Source organism: Atta colombica, unplaced genomic scaffold (genome assembly GCF_001594045.1).
Source record: "Atta colombica isolate Treedump-2 unplaced genomic scaffold, Acol1.0 scaffold85, whole genome shotgun sequence".
NCBI lineage: Eukaryota > Metazoa > Arthropoda > Insecta > Hymenoptera > Formicidae > Atta > Atta colombica.
In genome coordinates, this window is record NW_017259578.1 from 303,381 (window position 1) to 325,502 (window position 22,122).

At 35.7% G+C, this 22,122-nt stretch overlaps 1 pseudogene; it reads left to right on the plus strand.

The window, feature by feature from the left end:
- LOC108693035 overlaps positions 1-19,513 on the plus strand; it is a 28,445-nt pseudogene extending 8,932 nt beyond the window's left edge.
- The last annotated feature ends 2,609 nt before the right edge of the window (positions 19,514-22,122 follow it).

A 22,122-nucleotide genomic window follows, 5' to 3' on the forward strand; every position in this document is an offset into this window, starting at 1 on the left:
GTTTGTCATTTTTAATTTGTTTTAGTTCTTTATAATTATACACAAACTTTGGATAGCCTTTTCATCATATTTCAATAACTTTTATTTAATTTTATTCCTTTCTTCAATCTGGAATTATTACTTATTAACATAGACCTGCGGCATATACTTGTGCATAAATATTTGTCTTCCCACTACATTTTCTGCAATTTTCAAAAGGTTAAGCAGTCACCCACATTAAGAAGTTATCTCACATTAAGAAGTTATTAAAAATGAAATAGGAAACTCCGATGACGCTGATTATGACATATGTAATCAAGGTAACGGCTCTCAGTGACTATCGAAGGACATTTCACCTCAGATCTTGATCTTCCCACACATTATGAAGATCAAAACACCGAATGATCTTCGGAAGATTATAACAATCACCCATGATGCATTTCGAAGTTATATAAAAAAATTAATATGACTTTGACTCATATCGTTAAGATCACAACCCTGAGTAACCGTCGGACAGTTTCAGCAGACAAGGGTGAAAGAGGATGAGAGAGAGTGAGATAGGGCGAAAATGAAAGGGGTGGGATTGGAGGAGGAAGGAGTGGGAGGGGATGGAGTTGATCGAAGTTGGGGGAGGTGTGAGTGAAAGATGCATGTGACTGCGAACAGAGAAGAAGAAGATATTATTCATTTTTCAAAAATCATCACTTTTCGATCACTTATATAATATATCTAGAACAGCCGGACCGATTTTTATTTCTTTTGGCTCAAATTACTCGTGGCGATGCCGCCTTTCAGGATATGTTACGTGCGATTCAAAATTTTTTATATTTTAGTAATCCTGTACCTCCAAAAAATGGACTTTGGTGACTCAGGATAAGAGACTTGTAGTGTCTTTTTTTTAATGGCCGGAGACTACCACGTCTCTTGATTCTCATGCGAAAATAAGCTTATTCTCGCACGAAGATAAGTTCATCGCATCGCGGCGGAATCAGCTGTTCATTGGCTGCGGTGCTCTCGCGGTTATTGGCTAGCTTACGCGGGGATACATTGGCGCGAGTATACGCACGCCGCGTGGCGGCGTACGCTCTCCGCTGAGTTGATCAGCTTATTTTGTTAAATATTTTCCTTCGTGTATTTTTGAAACTATTATTAAGCGCAATTTTTTTTCTTTTATTTTTTGCTTTTAAAGTCTTGCACGCTAATCAAGTAACTCATTTCTCAAAATGGACGTATGCTAGAAACACCCATGGACATCGATCATATGCGATCCGACTGGATGCAAGAAAACGATTTTTATAAAGACTTTTTGTCTCTCATGTCCGACATATGTTTCGAGAGAGTTTTGTTTTATTATGCGGAATGGCAAAAAGCCTATCGTAAATTACAATACGACACCTTGCAAAAAGGCTTGAAGAACAGAGTTGAGGATGAGCGATATTAAAGCATATTAAAGCGACGAAGAAGAATAATTGAATTTTGTGAGACTCCATCCAGAAGATTACTCAAACAATCCGCTTTCTCTGAAATTAGTGATAACCGACGAATTTGTGAGAGAATTATTATCATGCAACGCGATCTCTTTATCAAAGACAGTCCTCAAGAATCTTAATCTCGCAAAACTTCTATTAAGGACGCTACTTCTATTAAGGACAGCGCGATGTATTCATTCAACGCAAATTACATCATCGTTTTAAAAAATCCACGCTCAAATCACCACACATTCGATCGATAAGAAAAACGCTTCTCTTTGCGGCGCTCTATTATTTGAACAAAAATCAACGCACAACCTTCTTACGCAGCGCTGACAAAAACTAATTTGTTGTATTTGTGAATGTGTTTTTAATACATTTAAAGGTAACGTCTCGAAAAAAATCGGTTACTCAAATACAAAACGGTTCTGCGTCATTGCAAAACGTAATTGGAAGGAGAAAGCTGCTGGTGCAGCGAGGCTTCTATCTTATATTATCGGACCTATAATATATTTTCGACTTTATTATCGCTAATTATCGGAGGAACGAAGTAATAAAGATAAAACGTTGGAGAAAACCAAAAAAATGATTTTAATTTCGAAAATCTCGAGAGAATGTAACATTAGCTACGTCAGAATCTGACATTCGCTGGCGGAGAGTTAAAGGAAATCTCAGTACCGCGAAATTAGGGTAACTCCGCGAGCACTAATAATATAACGCAAACTTCCGAAATTCATTTAACACGACTCAATGCGGAGAGAAGTCATACTTTTAATTTTGACTGGCCGCGCGACGAAGGTGAGAGATGGAAAATGTACAGAGAGGCGATACCTGCGATTTATTCATGAAACACGAAAACAAAATAACGAACGCTATGAAAATACAGAAGATAACTCTATATGAGATGTCTCCGCTGATAACGAGCGTTTTTCACGATTTTATGCAAATATCCAATATACTTCCACATTCCATCAGTGATGTCAATATTGTTACGAAAATTTCGAAATTTCCAGCGAGCATAATCATACGATGAAAAGCATCAAAGAAATAATGAAAAGCGTACCGAAATCTTATCGTAGACATGCACGCTTACTGATAAAACAATTGCTTTGAAAAGCTGTGACTGTAAATGGTAACATCGTGAAAGATTCGAATATCATAGACTTGATAAACGACGCGATGCAAGAGAGAAAACTGTGAAAGCAGAAATCAGTTTGTACGGTTACTCCTTCTGCACTGATGAGAAATGAAGGATTATTCTGAAGGATTATCTATGTATGGTGTTACTGTAAAGAGTGTAAAATTTCCACCTCAAGTTCCACGATTATATCGAGAGCGCGAAAAAAGAGTAAAAACTACAAATAAGAAAAAGATGAGGAAAATTCGCTGATTCTTTCTCGTACACGAAAAACTAATAACTCTGTATCTTTACAGACGAGAAAAAATCGATTACTTGGTTGGAAAAAACTAAGACAAACAATAATGTTTGAAAAACTATATAACGATCTGTCGCATTATGCGGTAGTAGACAATCTAACTCGTATTGTTAAACCGAATTTCTCACGGGGAGAAATCGTACGCTGGCTCGAATCGTAAGACGTACATGTTGCGTCGACCATTGTGCAGAAAATTTCGACGATTGCATTACAACGTAACAAACATTGACGATGTGTGGGAGACAGATTTTATCGAACTCCGAAAAAGACGGAGTTACAATGACAGTTATTCCTATCTGTTAGTGATTATCGATGTATTAAATAAGTACGCCTGGATAGACCATTACGTGGCAAAACAAGTAACTGCGTGATAAAAGCTTTCCAACGCGTATTAGCAAAAAGCGAAGAACGAGCACCCGTATATTTACAAATGGACAAGAATAAAGAATTTTTTTCACGCAATCAATGCAGAAATTTCTTAAACAAAACAGACATTTATTTTTAGGTAATTCAGATATTAAAGTCGGCACGTCGAGCTGACATGCCGGCTTTGATATCTGAATTTTTTTGACAAAAGACTGAAGACACTGAAAGAACGAATGTGATATTATTTCACGCATAAAAATACGCGACGCTACATCGATGATCTGCAGGTTATTGTACGCGCTTACAATTACTCCATGTGAACAGCAATGGGGGTAGTAAGGAGAGAAAACGCACGTATCGCTCGTAAAAATATAGCTTGTCGGAAAAATAAAACGGATTCAATGGATTAAATATCATGATCGGAGATTTCATTCAGTAGAGCGAAAGATGTTTTTGAGAAAGGATACGAGGCTAATTAACTGGAGCGAGGAGATATTTCGAATTTACCGTGTTCTCGATCAGCAAAATCTTCACATGTATAAACTGCGAAATTTAGCGGGTGAAGTCATAGACGATATTTTTTATGAGCAGGCTCGAATTAAGAAAAATTTATAAGAAAAACAATTTATCATCAATCATATAATAAAGAGTAGCGGAAGAACTAATAAAGTTAATTAACTGGCGCGATATTATCCCAGTAAAATTGACATTTGGATTCCGGCTTCGAGTTTAATTTCTCTTCGCGATGGAGGAGGAACAATTTCTTCTGGTATTTTTGAGTAACAACAGTATGCGTTAATTTTCAGATAATAGAACGTCGTATTTCACCCGGGAATTATCTCATTCTATAATGTTGCACGGACAATAGGAGGTTGCGTTAAGCGAGATTCAATTTCCTTGTATCTTTTTACACATACGAGATGCTTCGATGTTAAACCCGATGAGAGGACGAATGTCTCGTTTACGGCAAAAGAAGTTGCATTTCCAAATGGAATTTGCAGCTTATTAAGGCGATTAATACCGCATGTAATGCTGAATCGCATTTTTATTTTGAACAACAAAAAGCGACTAACGCAAAGTTTTGATTAGCATTAACTACGATGATAAAATGTTACATCATAAACTTTTCCGATAATCTTCTACAAAGGTAGGTTTCTCATCAGTCATTTCCAAAAGACATGAATTTTATTCCAAACTCACGATACGTAACCTTTTTTTTGTTATTGTTTTATGTTTTTGTTATTATTTTATGTAGAGGAAGAAATTTTCATAGACACTTCAGCCGACCTAATCAGGTGAGTATGGGATTTGACCTGCGTACACTCAAAATTGAATTATACATCCACGGGCCACCTATCCACCATTTCAAATTTTGGCAGTCTGGCAAGTAGGTTTCACTGCTTCCCCTGTTACTGTTCTAATAAACCGCAATAACGCGCAAAATTATAGTCATTATAATTCCTCTCCATTTTTCTGCAAATATATACATACATACTTCTATTTGTTAACACTCTTTCTCCCCAGATAGACCCTTCATACAATGATTGTCGACAGTACTACATTGACATACCCTACGTCTCGCCTCGCTTGGATCATCAAGATTCGACAGCATCCTACTCGAATTTGACACATACATTTCAGCCCTTTGCCCTATTTGATTGAAATATTCGACAAAGGATCATTTTGAGTCTACTGTTATTCCTAAATATTTTATTTTTGTAGACACCTTAATATTACTATCGATTATCCTAATGTTTCTGCTACTTATGGCTAGGTCTCTACCACAAAGTACGATTGTCTTAGTTTTATTAGGGGACACTTTAAGGTCGATCTCTTGAATATTCTCAACTACTTTACTAGCACAGCGTTCCGCTTTTTTAACCATTAGTTCGACAGAATCATTCTCAACTATAATCAAAGTATCATTCGCGTAACATATAATAAAACAACACTCTTTCACTTCCGTATTCAAAATCCTATTATATGCCATGTTCCACAGTAACGATCCTGATTCCCGTGGGACACCGCACGTAACCACTGACTTTATCAACTTCCCTTCTCTGTTGACATATACAAGTTTCCTTCACTAAGATATGCTGCAACGATTCTCCTTAAATATGACGAGATCCCCATGTCTTCGAAATCCCTGCAAAATAGCCGTCCAAGCTATTAACAAGTTAAAGGCACTAGATATCTAAATTAACAGTTATAACTACCTTTTTCTTCGCGATCGCCCCTAATGTAAAATTCCTTAATTTCAATACAGCATCGATAGTAGATTTACTCACTCTAAAATCATATTGATAAACCTATAACTTCCAGTATCTAATTCTTCTGACATTCTATTATATACAATTCACTCCAGGAACTTATCAACTGTGTTTATCAAACATATAGATCTATATGAGGAAGGATGACCCTCGGGCTTATCCTGATTTTTAAGACACATCAATTTGGACACTTTCCATCCCTCCTCAAGACATCACTTAAAACATTTAATCATCATTCCCCCAGCTAATCTGGCTGCATGCAACAGGATTGTATTGATCCCGTCAGGACCAGGTGTCTTCCTATTTCCATTTATTCTTTTAATAGATCTTTCAAGTTCCTCGGTACCAACAGGAGGAATGACCTCATCCGAAAGACCAATAGGATCACCATCGCCAAGACATGGCCCATCGGGAAAAAGAGAATGGATAATCTCCTTCATCAAATCCATTGTCTCACACAAAGCAGTCTGGCATTTTCTAATCTTCTTCATCGCTATTTTGTATGTTTTATTCCGAGAATCCTCTTCAGCAAGCCTTCAGCAAGCTTTGGACCTCCTTATCTCCGCACAAAGCTTCTTCTCCATATATTTGAACTATTTCTCCATTTCTTTTATTTCGTTTCTATTTTTCCTTTTTCTGGCCTTAGTGAGGGATTTTCTGATTTTACAATCCTTCCTCATTCTTTTCGATACTGGAATTCCAATAATAAATGTTACATCCGCTGTTATCTTTAGCTTTAGGCATTGCGACATTACAAGCTTCCCTTATTGTTATCTTCAACCATTTGATTTGAAATCAACGCCTACAAGTTTTATGTTGTGATCAATCGTCCATAGCTTAGCAACTACAAAAGCTTCCAATTTGTTGTAATCACATAATTTCATATTCCACCTGGAAAATGGAAATTTCACAACACGATTCGCTTCACTATGTCCTCTAATGAACATAAGTATTTCTATATATTGATGATCAGATAAAGTCACTTCATCATTTACACTCTACTTAGTTATTGAATTAACCGCCTTTCCCTAACAAGGCAAACATCTACCGATGTCTCTTGTTTTCTAACACACGTAGATATTCTCTCATTTACAATTTCCAATCTTAAATCTATCATCCATTTATATAATTTCTCACCCCTCCTATTTATCTTCCTATCCCATGCAATATGCCTAGCATTTAGATCCCCACATAATATAAAAATATTATCATTATACATTCCGAACAATTACCTCCAACTTATCCAATAGGAATTTAAGTTCTACAAGTTTTCGATTTGTAGAAAAATAACAACTATATAAGACATAATTTCCTTGCTTCACGACTATAAAGCTCTCTCCTTTATCAATGATTTCCCATTTGATGCGCATATCCCGTGATCCATATCACGTGATTGCGGCCCGCGGCGAGACATTATCCGCAGAGCCGGTCCACCTATGGCACGCAGTATGACTCTAATACTACTGCTAAATCAACTCATCATTCACTATCTTTCTTAGCATTATGTCTTGTGCCGATCTGTCGTGATTTAGATTACACTGTAAAAGTCTCATAATTTAGTTTAATTCTAACACACACTTTTAATAAAAGCGAATCTCCGCATCTTCTTCTGGAATTATGTTCCAATTGTTAGGTATATTTACTCTACTGAGGGGGGTGGGGGACAATTCACATTCATCGCTTCTCGTTCAATGTTCGTATATAAAGCCCTTCTTGAGGCAAATCAGGCAATGAGGGCGCGACCTGCATTGCCGGATGACATGTCCATTTTCTCTGCAGTTAAAGTAGCAATTTGTTCTATCTACTCGGGCATCTATACCGGAAGTAGCTTTTATTCAGACACCGATAACATTGAACTGTACGCTTTTTAAGCATCTCCATTGTTATTCCTCCACCCTATTGTTATTGCTCCACTGTCTGCCAACATTTTCGCTACAGTTAATGGGCCAAACTGGAGCCAAACAGAGCCCATGCCATCTCTCTAATTCTGCCTACTTTGATTTTCTCAGGCTTACAGTGCCAAAGCATAATATCGCGCTGATTATGTCAGTTACTCCTATTGAATCATCTAGTCCAGATAAGATCCTCTCAGTCTTCCGTACTGGTCTGGTGATCGTTTAGCACGTCGCTCTCGTAAATCGTCTTTAGTTCCTTTGCCAGAGCATCTGCTTTAAATATTGAATTCTTATCAAAGATTTTCAGGAGAAAGCCTCCCATTATGGCCCTTTTGACCTTCAAATTATGTACCCCCAAAGTATCTAGAGATACCCTCGTTCTGGCTTCGTTCATTATTTTGACATATGTCCTATTTTCCCCTTCCCGTCAGTGCGAACACTGAGCTGCAAATGAATATGATAACATGTTCGAGTCTTCGGCGTATACTGGAAATGAGACTGACGGAGGACAGTTGCAAATAAAAGAAGGATAAGGAGACTTAAGAAGAAGGTTAATCAACCTATAAAGTCTGAGATACAATAGATAACAGAAATAGATGGAGGTTTCCTCTAAATTCAGTTAGGAGGCTGCTGACTTCGGCGGCAGAAGTCCCTACTAAAGGCCAACGTCATTCGAACATCCCCTGTCTGCATCAATCAGATATCCTTGTTGAGTCTCTCCGCCATTAGGTATGCCTCTAGCTAACAAGCATATATCGATTTCTTTGGCCACAAAGCCAGCCATCATTGAAGGTAGCTTCTCATGTATGTACAGGAAATCATTATCAATCCAAAACTATCTTAGGTAGTTTCTTACCAAATGTACCAAGATCACCACTCCTTTTGCTAGCCGCTCGTTGTAATACTTCGCGGGATATACCTGTTTTCGCTTCTGTTTTCTCCATATTATCCAATATTTCTCTATACGACAAGAATGCTGTTCTCGATTTTTTATCCTTTCTTGGAGGAGAAGACATCTCCTCAATTAGCTTTAATGCTTCTTGTCATACTTCCAATGAGCTTTCCTGCCTTTCCAAGTCAAATGATCTTTGATCTAAAAAATAACAAGTCTGTCAATACTTCCTGCACTTCTATCTACTATTAATGTAACATCTTCTTGTATTAATCTGCTTCCGATTTTTATCCCTAAAATGAGTGCCCCCCCTGTTTGTCTAACATTGTCATCTTTGAACACCTATGATCCTATATACCTCTCTACCTCTATGTTACTCATCAAGCTTATTTCTTGGATCTCAAATGAAAAGATCTGTTCAATTTCTCACTCCTCTGTCATGATGTCATACTTTCTCTATTTATTCCTTCGTTATCCATCTTTTCTTTTCCTAACATCTAAACCGATGTTTTGCCCTTGTTCCTTCCTTTCCTTAAAGGAGCACAGCAACCGCATCATCTGCGTGTCAGTAGTGCAAGTCTTTAGTTAGAAACTCGCGATGAAATATAAGAAATAGTTTAATGCGCGGGAATACCGGAAGCTAAAGTGGAATTTTACGTATTTTCGGCGGTTCGCCCTACCAACGTGGACATAGAATCGGAAGCTTTCTCGGTAGGCTATTCAGAAAAGTATCTTACCTAAATAAAGTGCATGTGCTGTCGAAAAAGAAGTTTTACGTGTGAGAATTAACTTTAAGAAAAAAATTGATAGAAGACGTTGAAAATAATAAGTCGCTGATGAAGGAAGCCGTCAAAAGTCGACTCGCGGAATCGGGGAATAATCTAAAGAGAAAAGCCAAAGAAAAAATAAGTTCCCTGAGCGGATCATGACATAAAATATCCGTGAAATCTGCTTTAGTTTTCACTGATGAAAATTGAAATAGTCACAGCAAATTCCTTGTGCATGAAAATATTCAGTACCATCTCCACAACGAAACAGATCGATATTTATAGTCAATTCTTGCATTTAAGATTGTTTTTAGCGACGTCTACATTTTATTGTGTAAAACTTAAGCTTTAAGTTGTAAGAAATTGATCAATCACAGTTGAATGTAAAGAAAATAATCGATTTAATTGATCAATTTTTTATGGTTTAAAGCTTAATACTTAAATTTTACGCCTTAAAATCTTATTGTAGACGCCGCTTAAAGTATAATACACTCTTAAGCTGTAAATCAATTCGAAAACTTTTAGCATCAAAAGACATTATATTTAAGACAATTTTAAAATGAAAACGGATTATGAATATCATCTCATGTTTTTTTAGCGTTTTTATGATTGGCTTCTTCCTTATGAAGAATCCTAGACGGAGTGGGCAGATTTAAAGAGAGAGAGAGAGAGAGAGAGACACACTGTCCATCTGTACGCCATGTCTTATCCCTTTCACTATGAGTCCGCGTCGCGGTCCGCCGGAATGACGTTACTCGCGGTCAGTGGCCGCAGGGCGCAATCCGCCGGTCCGCCGCTACCAGGCCGCCGTCGCTGTCGGGCCGCCACCGCTATACTTACCATTTTGTAATTACCATTTTATACTTACCATTTTATATTTACTATCTCTTTTTCTCTTATACGTCGCCATCTTTTTCTAACACCCAAAGATATTTTTTTTTAATTATTTATTTATTTTATTTTATTTTATTTTATTTTATGATTAGAGGAGTGCGAATTTAATGCGTAATAATAACAGTGCTATGTGCGATACTGTCCGCTTAATGCTACGGTCGCGCGCGATGATGTGCGTGCGTACAATACTGCGAAGGATGGAAAGAGAAATGATTAATTGCGGACACGATAATTGCGACTGCGATTTTATTTTACTTTATTTTTTATGTAATGCATTATATACAATATTATCTAAAGCTAATATAATTCTCATTCAATATTCAAATTCTTATTGTAAATTTTACGCAAAGTATTTTCTGTTTCAAATTTCATTACGCAATTTTGACGTAAATAAGTCGGGAAATATTTAAATTTTTCATTATACTATTCGTATATTGACATAGTTCACAATATACGCCCGCGTTTACAAGTCGATTCATTTTTAGGACTGTTTAATTTGATATCTACTAAATTTTCTATTGATCTTCGAGAAAGAAGATCGACATTTTATTGGTACATTATTAATAAAATATCGATCTTCTCGATGCAGTATTGATAAAATGTCGATTTTTTTCGATCAATAGAAAATCGATATTAAACAGTCTGAAAAATCGATGTCGATTAGATTTCGACTTATGAAGAGCGTGCTCCACACATTGTTCAAGTTTAAGCATAAAAAAACATAGCTAATGGTTTCATATTATATTTTAAAAAATACTTATCAATGATAATTTTATTGTGCACATCACGTATTTTGACAAATTCAATCACAAAGTCTTGAATCACTAATGACGATGGAGTAGTTGACTGCATTAATCGCTCAATATCTGTCCATCGTTAACAATTAATGTCCACGTAGCATGTAGGACAAAGCGGTTACTTCGGGTGTCGCCAATGACAATTTCCACGTAGGACATAGGTCCCACGGCGACCCTAATCTCTAGAAATTTGTTAGATGTCAACGCGAATATTCTTCTCAAAATGATGTAACGATGCTTTATAATGAAGAACAAACAAAAAAGCTATTTGTAGAAAAAAATTTTTCATAAAGATATAACTGAAATACTTACTTGCTCATATTGAAAGTAAGAATCCATAACGCTGATGATCACCACAAAACGAATCTGTTTAAGCGACTGTGCAGTATCATTGCTTCATCTTCTTTTTAAATTTTATCTTCTCTAACGTTAGGGGTATTCGCAAAAATTTCAAAAACATGGATTTATTCATTTTATCATCTTTATAAATGAGAAATCTATAAATTAAAGTTCTATATTTAATAATAAATGAATCTGTATTATCACCTAAATCTCTAAGAAAATTTTCTTGTTTACATGAATGTTTTGAACACCAAGTAGTATTGCGATTTAATCCACTGCGGAAACTAGGTTCTCGATTGTGATTCATTTGCTGGAACGATGGACAGTTACGGTTAACTATTTTTACACTGACTTTTCTCAAAAAAATCCTCGCGGATATTTATATACCCATTTCCAATCAATGATACTGCAAAAATGTAAACGTCAATTTTTTGTAATATAAGATTTTTAGACACGTTTTGTGAAGATATCATCAATGTAATTTAATACAATATCTAAAAAAATGCAACGTTTGCAAATTTACAAGTATCAATGCAACTCTGTTAGCGTAATATAAGAAATTTTTCTAGGACATTCGACAAGTCACATGTTTTGCGATGACATCATCAATATAATTTGATACTTAATACGCCAAATAATGTACATAATGATGTAATGTGATAAAATCGCAATAAGTTTATTACAATTTTTTAAGATAATAGATTTTTAGGAAATTTGGGAAGATTATTAATATTTCAGATTGATGCGTTGAAAGTCCGACATATCGGCACGCAATTATCATTTCTGAAATTAATTTATTTAAATGAATGAATATATATAATAGTTCAACATTTTAACATTCAAACCATAATGGCGTTTCATATTAGGTGTGGGAAAAAGTTCGTGGCGTTTTTTAATGTCATCTAACAGGAAAAACGCCACGAACTTTTTCCCAATATTTAAAGTAATTTAACATAAACGTCTTATTTCCAATCTTATTGTTGATAAAATTGACATTGCGACGTTGCCAAATAGTGCAACATTTGCTAATATGCAGCTGCTACAATATGTTAGTAATTCAAGAATCTTTTCAAAATGACAATGATTAATATAATTTTATACAAATGCGACGTTATTAAATAGTATATAATAATCATCATCTCAATCCTTCTGACATCTTGACACATGTGTGGTGACTATGTTTATTGTCTTTCCAATCTACTGATGGCATTTTTAATAATGTCTCATTTGTTCCAACTGGCTATAGTCCTTACTGCCTCTTCCATACTTGTATTAAAAAGTTGTTTCACGGTATCGATCCATCGGATCGGTGAGCGGCCTTATCTCCGTTTCCCTTCAGGTTTCCTTTACTAAAGACTATAGACTTAGACTATCAGGTGTTCGGTATTGTTACTGTGGTTAATATGTCAGAAAAACTTCAGAAGTCGGCATACAGAGCTGGGGAGGATTTACCTCAGCTAGAATTGATGCGTTTGTTCTCTTTGCCGTTCATGGAATGCGGAGCATCCTTTGCCAACGTCACATCTCAAATGCGTCCATATGTCGTGTGTCGACTGCTCGCAATGTCTCGGATGTGTAGTTGAAGACTGAAAAAATCAATGCTCTAACTAAATTTGATTTTGATGCAGTGCATGCGTGCTTTTCTTCATACCTTGGTTAACTGAGACATAGTCGTTCTTCCTAATTGGATGCGTTTACGGATTTCCGTCCCGCAGTCACCTTGGTTATCCGCTATCACTTTTAGATATATGAACTTACATATAGATTGATCAATATATATAAGTTGTTATGTTCAACAATCATTTTGTTTTTGGCATTATGTAGACGTAGACCATGCCTTATACAAAGTTCTCTGAGTTTTACAAGTGTGAAAAACTCCTCTTTATTCTCAGCAACGTATCATTCGCATATCTAAGATTTGATATTTTCTCTTCACTCATAACTATCGCCATCCCAATCCTTTGTCATCTGTCTCATTATATGCTCACTATATAGAGTGATTTAGAAAAACCTGTTCTTGATGACAATCATGTTTCTGAATTTTAAGACGATTTTTATCATACAAAAATTTTATTCGGCGCTTACTTTTTTAGTTATTAAAGGATAAAGTTAGTGAATCAGGTCGTATAAAAAGTAACCAGGGGCGGCATCGGGCGCATCCTTTGAAGGAACTACAAAGGGTACAAAGGAACATCAACTGTCTAAGGACATAGAGTTATTCTGTTATATATAATACCTACATACGCGTCTACATACGCGCGCGCTCACACACACCCCACACACACACACACACACACACACCCCACACACACACACACACACACACACACCCCACACACACACACACATACACTTGTCTCCCCCCCCTCTCTCTCTCTCTCTCTCTCTCTCTCTCTCTTTCTCTGTCACTTACCTTATAGAGTGTTGTTCCTCAGAGAATGTCAGAAAGGAAATGAATAATGATTCAATATATCAATATATACTTTTTAATATATTCGAAGCTTCTTTGAGGTATAAAAAAGAGTAATTATTATTAACGAACGAACTGAACATTTTGAGACCATTTTGAAACCATTCGAGTCTGAAAAAGAATAAGGCACACACGAATATAAGATACTCGAGAGATGACACAGTGATGATGAAGGGCGCTATTTATTTGTTAGAAAAACAAAATATATAACTCTCGAACAACTCATGTGCAACTACAATAATTCTCCCATACATATTGGGAGTACAAATTAGTTTAGTCCGTTTTTTTGTGTTCAAAAATGCATTTACTTCAAAATAAAATGAATGAACAGATCAATTAAAGTATTGTCCATCGCAGCCTACTACTTTTTCCCATCTTTCAAGCAATTTTCGAATTCCATCTCGAAAAGATGATTCGTCTTTGGAGGCTATCCAATTTTGGAGTCAATTTTCGATTTCTGCGAAAGAAGTGAACCGGTGACTTGTCAAATCGTATTGCATCCTTCGGAATAACCAGTAATCAGAAGGAACAATGTCTGAAGAATACGGCGGGTGCAATTAAACATTCCATTTGAGCATTTCCAAATTTTTTTATGACTTTAGCGACATGAGACCGAGCGTTGTCATGAAGAAGAATAACTTTATCATATCTTTGCTCGTATTCCGGCCATTTTTCTCGTAATGGCTCAAACGAATCAATTGTAGCCGATACCGATCGCCCGTAATGGAATCACCATGTTTCAGCAGCTCATAGTAAACAAGATCCTTTTGATCCCACCAGATACAGAGCATGATCTTCATGAATCATGAATGTTCGGCCGTAATGTTGATGTTGAGGTCTATGGCAACGATTGATCGGGCTTAACGTAGTATCTTTTCTTCTTGAAGTTGTAGAATATTCACTTCTCATCTCCAGTCATAATCCGATGCAGAAAACCTTTTCTCTGTTGTCTTTGAATCAGCTGTTCGCAAGTGAAAAATCGCTTTTCAACGTCTCTCGGTTCATAAACCGCACCCAATTTCTTTGTTTTTGAATCATTCCCATGGCTCTTAATCGTATAGAAGGTTTGTTGAGTTTGTGGAGTTACCCCCAATGATTCTGCAAGTTCTTCTTGCGTTTGACTCTGATCTTCTTTTCTAGAGTAATGCCTCTAATTCTTTGTCTTCGAATTTTTTTGGCTGTCCAGAGCGAAGTTTGTCTTCAATTTCCTTGTTTAATATTCAGTAAACAAGAATAGAGTGATACCTGGATGAGGAAGGAATCTGAACATAATCCTAAAGATAATTAATTATATCTCTAGAAAGGAGTCTAAAGACAGAGATCAATATGATCAAAACATGAATGTCATATATATAATACAGAAAGATGAAGAGTACGGTCAACGCGATGCTATAGACGCTTTGAAGCATTTTTTAATTGATTGATTTAATTTGCAAATTCTTTCTTCTAATTGGTCCATTAAACGCTTCAAAGCTTTTATAGCGAGACTTTGACAGCCGAAAATACAAATCAAAATTAAAAGTGTAGTATAAGTACATAAAACACAGTAATGTCCGTGTATGTATATGTGATTTCTGATTCAAAAAAATTCATTTTTCTATGTCTATTTGCTGGATTTACATTGGATTCGACATGCATCATACGACATTCTGCAATCAATCAGAAAGCAAAATTTTGTTTTGTGTCGATGATACGAAGCAAAATCATGTTTCCTGATTGGTTGCAGTACATCATACGACACATGTCAAATCCAGTGTGAATCCAGCAATTGAATCGAAAAAATTCATTTTCATATCACCTTGATCAAAAAGTTCCCGGAATTACCACCAGGTGATGCTCTGAGTCAGCTGATTTGAGTTCTGTTTTTTTGGTTAGGTTGCCACATTTATCATTGACATTCCCACCAAATTTTATCACCATAGCTTGACATTTGTAAAAGTTACGCCGTCTTAAGTATATCTATTTCTGCACGTATTTTCGATTTTTTACAGTTTTAAAAATGGAGTGGATTTTGCACCATGATAACGCACAGTGCCATCATTATCCGTGAATTTTTGACTAAGAACGAAACGAATACCATCCAACAGCCATCGAATTCACCTGATATGGCTCCCTGCGATTTTTTTCTGTTCGAGTCAAAAAATCATTACGGGGAACGCGTTTTAACAGCCGGAAGGAGGTAATGGAAAAATCGAAGACGGCTATACCGACAATAGAGTTCCAGAAATGTTTCGAGAGCTAGATCAAGCGCTGGCATAAGTGCGTTGCAGTCGATAGGGAGTACTTTGAAGGGGACAATATCACTTTTGATGAATAAAACTTGTATTTTGAATTTTCTGAATGAATTCCGGGAACTTTTTGATTAAGGTACCATTGAGTGGAACTGGCGGATGCGGAATCAATGCGAGCCACTATTCCGGTAAATCTAAATAAAGTAGAGAAATGAAAATTTTACTGCAGTATCTGCTTGCAGTATATGCTTGCATCGCAATATTTCATAGTGCGATCAACTTCTTAATCTGAATAGTCATCGATTTTTTTTTATCGATTCAATAACTAATCATAATCATGAGGCAGAGCGACATTTTTTTTTGTCAAACTTTAACTTATTTTATGCGAAAACGCATCAATTGGATATTTTCATTACTGTTATTAAACCTGATTAAAAGTGCCGTACAAATGTGCTTACAGTTCCTCAACGATCTCGATATTATTTGGACCTAGACGTTTAAATACGCGAAAATACATCGACTAAAAGTATTTTTATCAATATTTGAGATAAGAATCCAATATTATATACAGAGCGTCATGAATATGGCCCTACTCGTCCCGAACAGGTAGAATGGACCAAACTGAGTCCTTTACCATTTTGCAATGCTCGCAATAATCAACGAGATATTAACGTTTAAAGAATAGCCGAGTACACACGTCCGCCCGACCTACTATTGCCGAAAGTACGGCCCATCGAGCGCACGGCGCGCAAGCCGCGAGGAGCGGGGATGAGCAGACGCGCCACGCCGTCAAGTTTAGAAGCTCGCGGCAATGAACGGAGCTTGCCCTACTCCCCGCGCGCCAAGCTATCGATGGCGGATTTTCAGCGCTTTAGAAATAATATCTCGATCGCGAAAATTGGGGAATTATTAAAAACTGTTGGAAAAAATTTAGTTCGTTCTGAAGCGTGTATATGTAAGCATACATACAAAAGCAAAGTTATATAAATATTATTTGTTTCAAATAAGTAATAAGAGTATTTTAAAATTATATTATATATCAAGAAAATATTTTTTGTAATGATATAATCGTTACTCAAAAGAAGACGAATAAAAATTGCCTTCTTTCTTAGCACTAGCATAACATTTTTCTGCGTTTTTCTACATTACCGTTCATGGAAGTTCGGACATCCGCATAAATTTCATCGAATGATCGTGTAAAAAATTAAGACATAAAACAGCAATTGTATTTCAAAAATAATACAATTACTATTTTATATCTTAATTTTTAGTAGTTATTTAATATAAGAGACCACCCTCCAATGACCTTGATCTTGACATGTTGTCAAAAATTCTAAAAGGAATTCTAAGAACCTTTTCGAACTAATCTTTTCGCCGAAATAGAAAGACTTTTAACATTTTCGTCCGTCATATTCGTTCAGCCATTTTTAATTTTCAAATTGTGGATCCGGATTCGGAATGAACAACCTCAAAAACATTTAACGCTACGTTTCGCTAAACTGAAAAGGTTTTTAACATTTCCATTCACCATATTGTTCAATGAATTTTCAAATTTTGAACTCCCATTCGGAATCAACGATATCGGAAAATCGGATTCAGAATCAAATAGGAAAACACTTCAACACTTCATTTCACCAAAATCAGAGACCTTTTAGCATTTCCGTCCGCCATATTGATATAGACATTTTACATTTTCTAATTTTGTGTTCGAATTTGAAATCTACGATCAATTTTAAAGAAGAAAATTAATAATGATTCTTATTTTTTAATACGATATATTTTTATTTTATATAGAGAAAGTCCCCTATTATGAGATAGGGGATAGGGAATAGATGCTTAATATGAGATAATAGTGTTTCTGCTAAACTAATAAACGCTATCTATTGGTTTATCACCATAAATTTATTGCTCTTGGATTGAAAACTATATAGTGGAAAATTCATTATTAGATCATGCCTGTAGTCATTGTAAAAAAGATTTTAGAATTTGAATGTCTTCAAGTTTCATTGAGCCTTTAAATTTTGTTTATTATTTAATAAATAAATATTTGATAATAAATTCTTCTTGTAGTATAGAGTAGTGATAGAGTCGTATTAAGAAATAAAGTCGTATTAGAAAAATACAGAGATATGTTAAATTACTTAAATTGCTTAATTGCAAAAGTTAGATTTGATAATCGTAAAACTATAAGGCGTGGAAATCGTAATATGAGATATACGAGGGTATTTCTAATATGAAATATCCCATGCTCCTATGTGAAAATTGTTGCTAAAGTATAATGTTATTATACAATAATAAAAAAAAACAATTAGAATGAACGTGTGCTATTTTTGCGATGCTTGATTCGAACTATTTGAAGATTCTGGATATAATCTATCGCATACTCATTTTTTGCGCAGGCTGGCTGTGTTCGTGTGTTTTTTAGAAACATTAAATGTAGTTTTTTAATCGCAATACTGATATACTTTGCGTTTTATTATCAATTTTTCGGTATCTCATATTAGGAGAACAATTTTTTGACTTTGCGATTTGCTCACTTTTTATATTTTTTTAATTTTCAAAAAAAAAAGAAATTTAAATTAAATTTTATATAACATTATCTTACAGCTTATTAAATTTCCTTCCAAATGACCTATTATTTTTTTTAATTTTGCTCGTAGACTTCTACCATTTATCTAAAATGAATTCAGTATCTTATAATAGGAGCCTTTTCCCACATCTAATATATTTCCTCTATACATATAGTCCAATTATAATGCCAGCAATTCTTTAAATAATTTCGATGTCATTCTGAATTAATTGAAGAACTTCTCACGATCGGCTGTTTGCATTTGAAGGACTAAATTGTTACTTGCGCCTTGGAGACATCTTATTCTTTGTACAAACATTGATTGTATCTAGAATTTTCGTTTTCTTGTAGGGCTGTTTGATAAGTACTCGTGTTTGATGACTGAGGGCGCCTCTGACTAAAAATCTGTATACCATCGTGTAACGCCATTTTTTGAACGACGCAAGTAAAAATTTTAGACAGTTGTACCGGTTAGTTTAATTTATTTTTATATTTGACGAGTTTGTGCTTGTTTTCAATCATGGAGAAAGAACAATATTGGTCTGATTCGATTCCTGTTTTTGAACTGGAAGACATGTGAAGAAATTAAAGAAAAATTGCATGCCGTATATAAGGACAACGCACCTTCGATGATTACCATAAGATATTGGTACAATGAATTTAAGCGTGGCCGAACATCCATTTTTGATAAAGAGCATCCAAGTCATCTGATTGACGACTACGAAGGATACAAAAGTCAACAAAATCTATGATATCGTGTTAGCAGACCGCCGGGTGAAGATCAGAGAGATTACTAACATTGTAAAGATCTCAACTGAACGCATACAAAATGTCCTACACGAAACATTGGACATGAAAAAACTATCGACGAGATGGGTGCCGCGTTTGCTCACAGTGGAACAAAAACGGAATCGCATGACAACTTCAAAGCACTGTTTGGACATGTTTAAGCGCAATCCGAAAGAGTTTCTGCGGCGTTTCGTCACTTTTGACGAAACATGTATCCACCATTATACACCAAAAAATACACCGAAAGAACAGTCTAAACATTGGACTAAATCCGGCGAATCTACTCCAAAGAAGGCAAAAACGATTCCTTTGGCCGGAAAGATCATGCTGTTTTCTGGGATTCGTGAAGCATCATTTTCACCGACTATTTGGAGAAGGGAAGGACAATCACGGGACAGTACTATGCTGATTTATTGGACCGATTCGACGCTGAATTGAAGAAAAAACGGCCTCATTTAGCGAAAAAAAAAGTGCTCTTTCACCATGATAACGCAACAGCTCGTTTGTCCGCAATCGCCATGGCAAAACTGGTCGAATTACGCTACGAATTGTTGTCTCATCCACCCTATTCTCCAGATTTGGCCCCCTGCGATTTCTATTTATTTCCAAACATGAAAAAATGGCTTGGCGGAAAGCGCTTTGCATCAAATGAGGAAGTCATCGCCGAAACAGAGACCTATTTTAAGGAGTTCGATCAATCATATTTTTTAAACGATATAAAAATGTTGGAATATCGCTGGGCTAAATGTATCGAGCTGAAAGGAGATTATGTAGAGAAATAAAAAAAAATTTTTTTTAAAAGTGTTTTCTTTCCTAACACGGGTATTTATCAAACAGCCCTCATATTTCTGCTGTTGCAATAAAACGTTAAAACGCAATAAAATTGTCGCTCACTCTTGAATATCGGAATAGCACACGAACTTAACATATTTCTTGCCTTTCGCAATAATTTTAACATTAGTAATAAACTATTTCTTCATTCATCGTTATAGATTACAAAAAAAGTTTCTGAATATTTGTTTCAAGTTTTAGATTCAACCAACTTAACTGAACATGCCATTCCGTTTCGTAAAAATTTTTTCTACCTATCCCATATAGCCGGAATGCAATGGAATTTTACATTTTAGTAACAAAATATATTTCACTTTTATAATTCAGTATTTTTGGAATCAAAGTAATGTTATAATTGCATAAATTATGTATATTGCTGCTTTAATTATTAAAATTCATCATTACAAAATATCAATTAAATCAAGCAAGTTAACTTTGGCGCGAATGATATTCCATTCCGTTCTGGCTATATGGGATGGTTAAAGAAACTTCTTATGAAACGGTATTGTAGTGATCTCAAATTTTCTAATAAGAAATCTGTTCCGATTTCGTGAAACGGCACCTTAAAAAGCGCGCAGAAAATAGCTGATGGCTGAAAACTCTCGGCGAAGGCAGAAAACTCCATCCTTGGCTGCTATCGATTACCGTAAACAAGGCGAAGGTACTTGCATCAGATGATAGAGAATCGCTCGATGGAGACAGAGCATGTTCTATCCTCTATAATAGTGCAGTATTAGGAAGCTGCGACGGTTGACGAATCTCGGACGGCCGAAAAAGCTCGACGGGGACACAGTACGCTCTGACCTGGGAAAGTATCCTGTCGTTGCAATGGCGCAAGGGCTACAGCTGGTCGGCAGCCGAGTACGCTCAGCAGGAAAAAGTTTTCTCTGTCCTGGGATTACCCTGTCGGTGCAGCGACTAGATGCAAGGAAACCTAGTCAGTCGCTATCGAAAATTCTTGATGGTTGCAGAGCACTCTCCACCATCTTGTCTCGTGGCGGATATGGCCACCAGGAACGGATCGAAATTGTGATAGGAGAGGAGGATAATCGCGAGCAACAATTTTTCGACTTATGTTCGACTTATGTTATTGCTCCTTCTCGCATTGTTCCGGTCTTACTTAGTGATCTTCGCTGACCGGCAATACGAACGGGAATGATATGGATTAGCGATACTCGGAGTTTGTGTAACTCCGATGGAGCGACTATTACTTGTGAATTATGTGTGCGATACACGGGCTGGCGTTGCAGCATAATAACAATATGGGTATCGTTACAAACTATTAGCATTTCCATATTGGATCAGACATTTTTCATTTTTAAGTTCTAAGTTCATTTGGAATCAGTGGCTCTATAAATCCTTTAATATTAAAATTTCTATAAGAGGATCATGTCAATCTCGTAAAAATTTTCATTAGTTTTGAAGTAAAATGGCGGAACCAATTATCAATGCCATCATATCCCCACTTTGAAATCGCGAACGCGATAATTTGCATAAAGTTCCGTAGAAACTCTAGATTTTAGAGATTCTATGTAATATAGAGTCCCTTCTTAATAGAGTCTTTCTTAGATGTCATTTTACTTCAGACTTTATTTACCATAATATTACATTTCAATAAAAATTGGAAATCTTTTAGCATTTCGATTTGCCATATTATTTCAACCATTTCGAATTTTCAAATTTTAAATCCGAATTCGAAATCAGAAATTCTAAAAATCCTTTAATGTTACAATTCACAGAAATCGGAGAACTTTTAGCACCAAATATTTTTCATTTTTAAATTCTGAGTTCATTCGGATTTAACTAAAAACTTTTATATACATATACTGATTATTGCGAAAAATATTACTAAGGCCTCGGTAGTCTAAAGCCTTAGGATACTCGTACGAAATCACAAGAGATCCGTGTTCAAATCCCGGCCGAACTGTTTTTCACAGCATATTAACATCTTATTAATTTGATGCCTGATTGAGTATCAAATTATTAAAAATTGTTTGTCAATTTAATTTGTAAGAATTACTAGTTATGGATTCTCGAAATTAAAATAATGTAGGAAATTAAATGAGAGTTCGATACGATACTTGTGCACAATTATTGATTATATGTATATATATATATAATATAT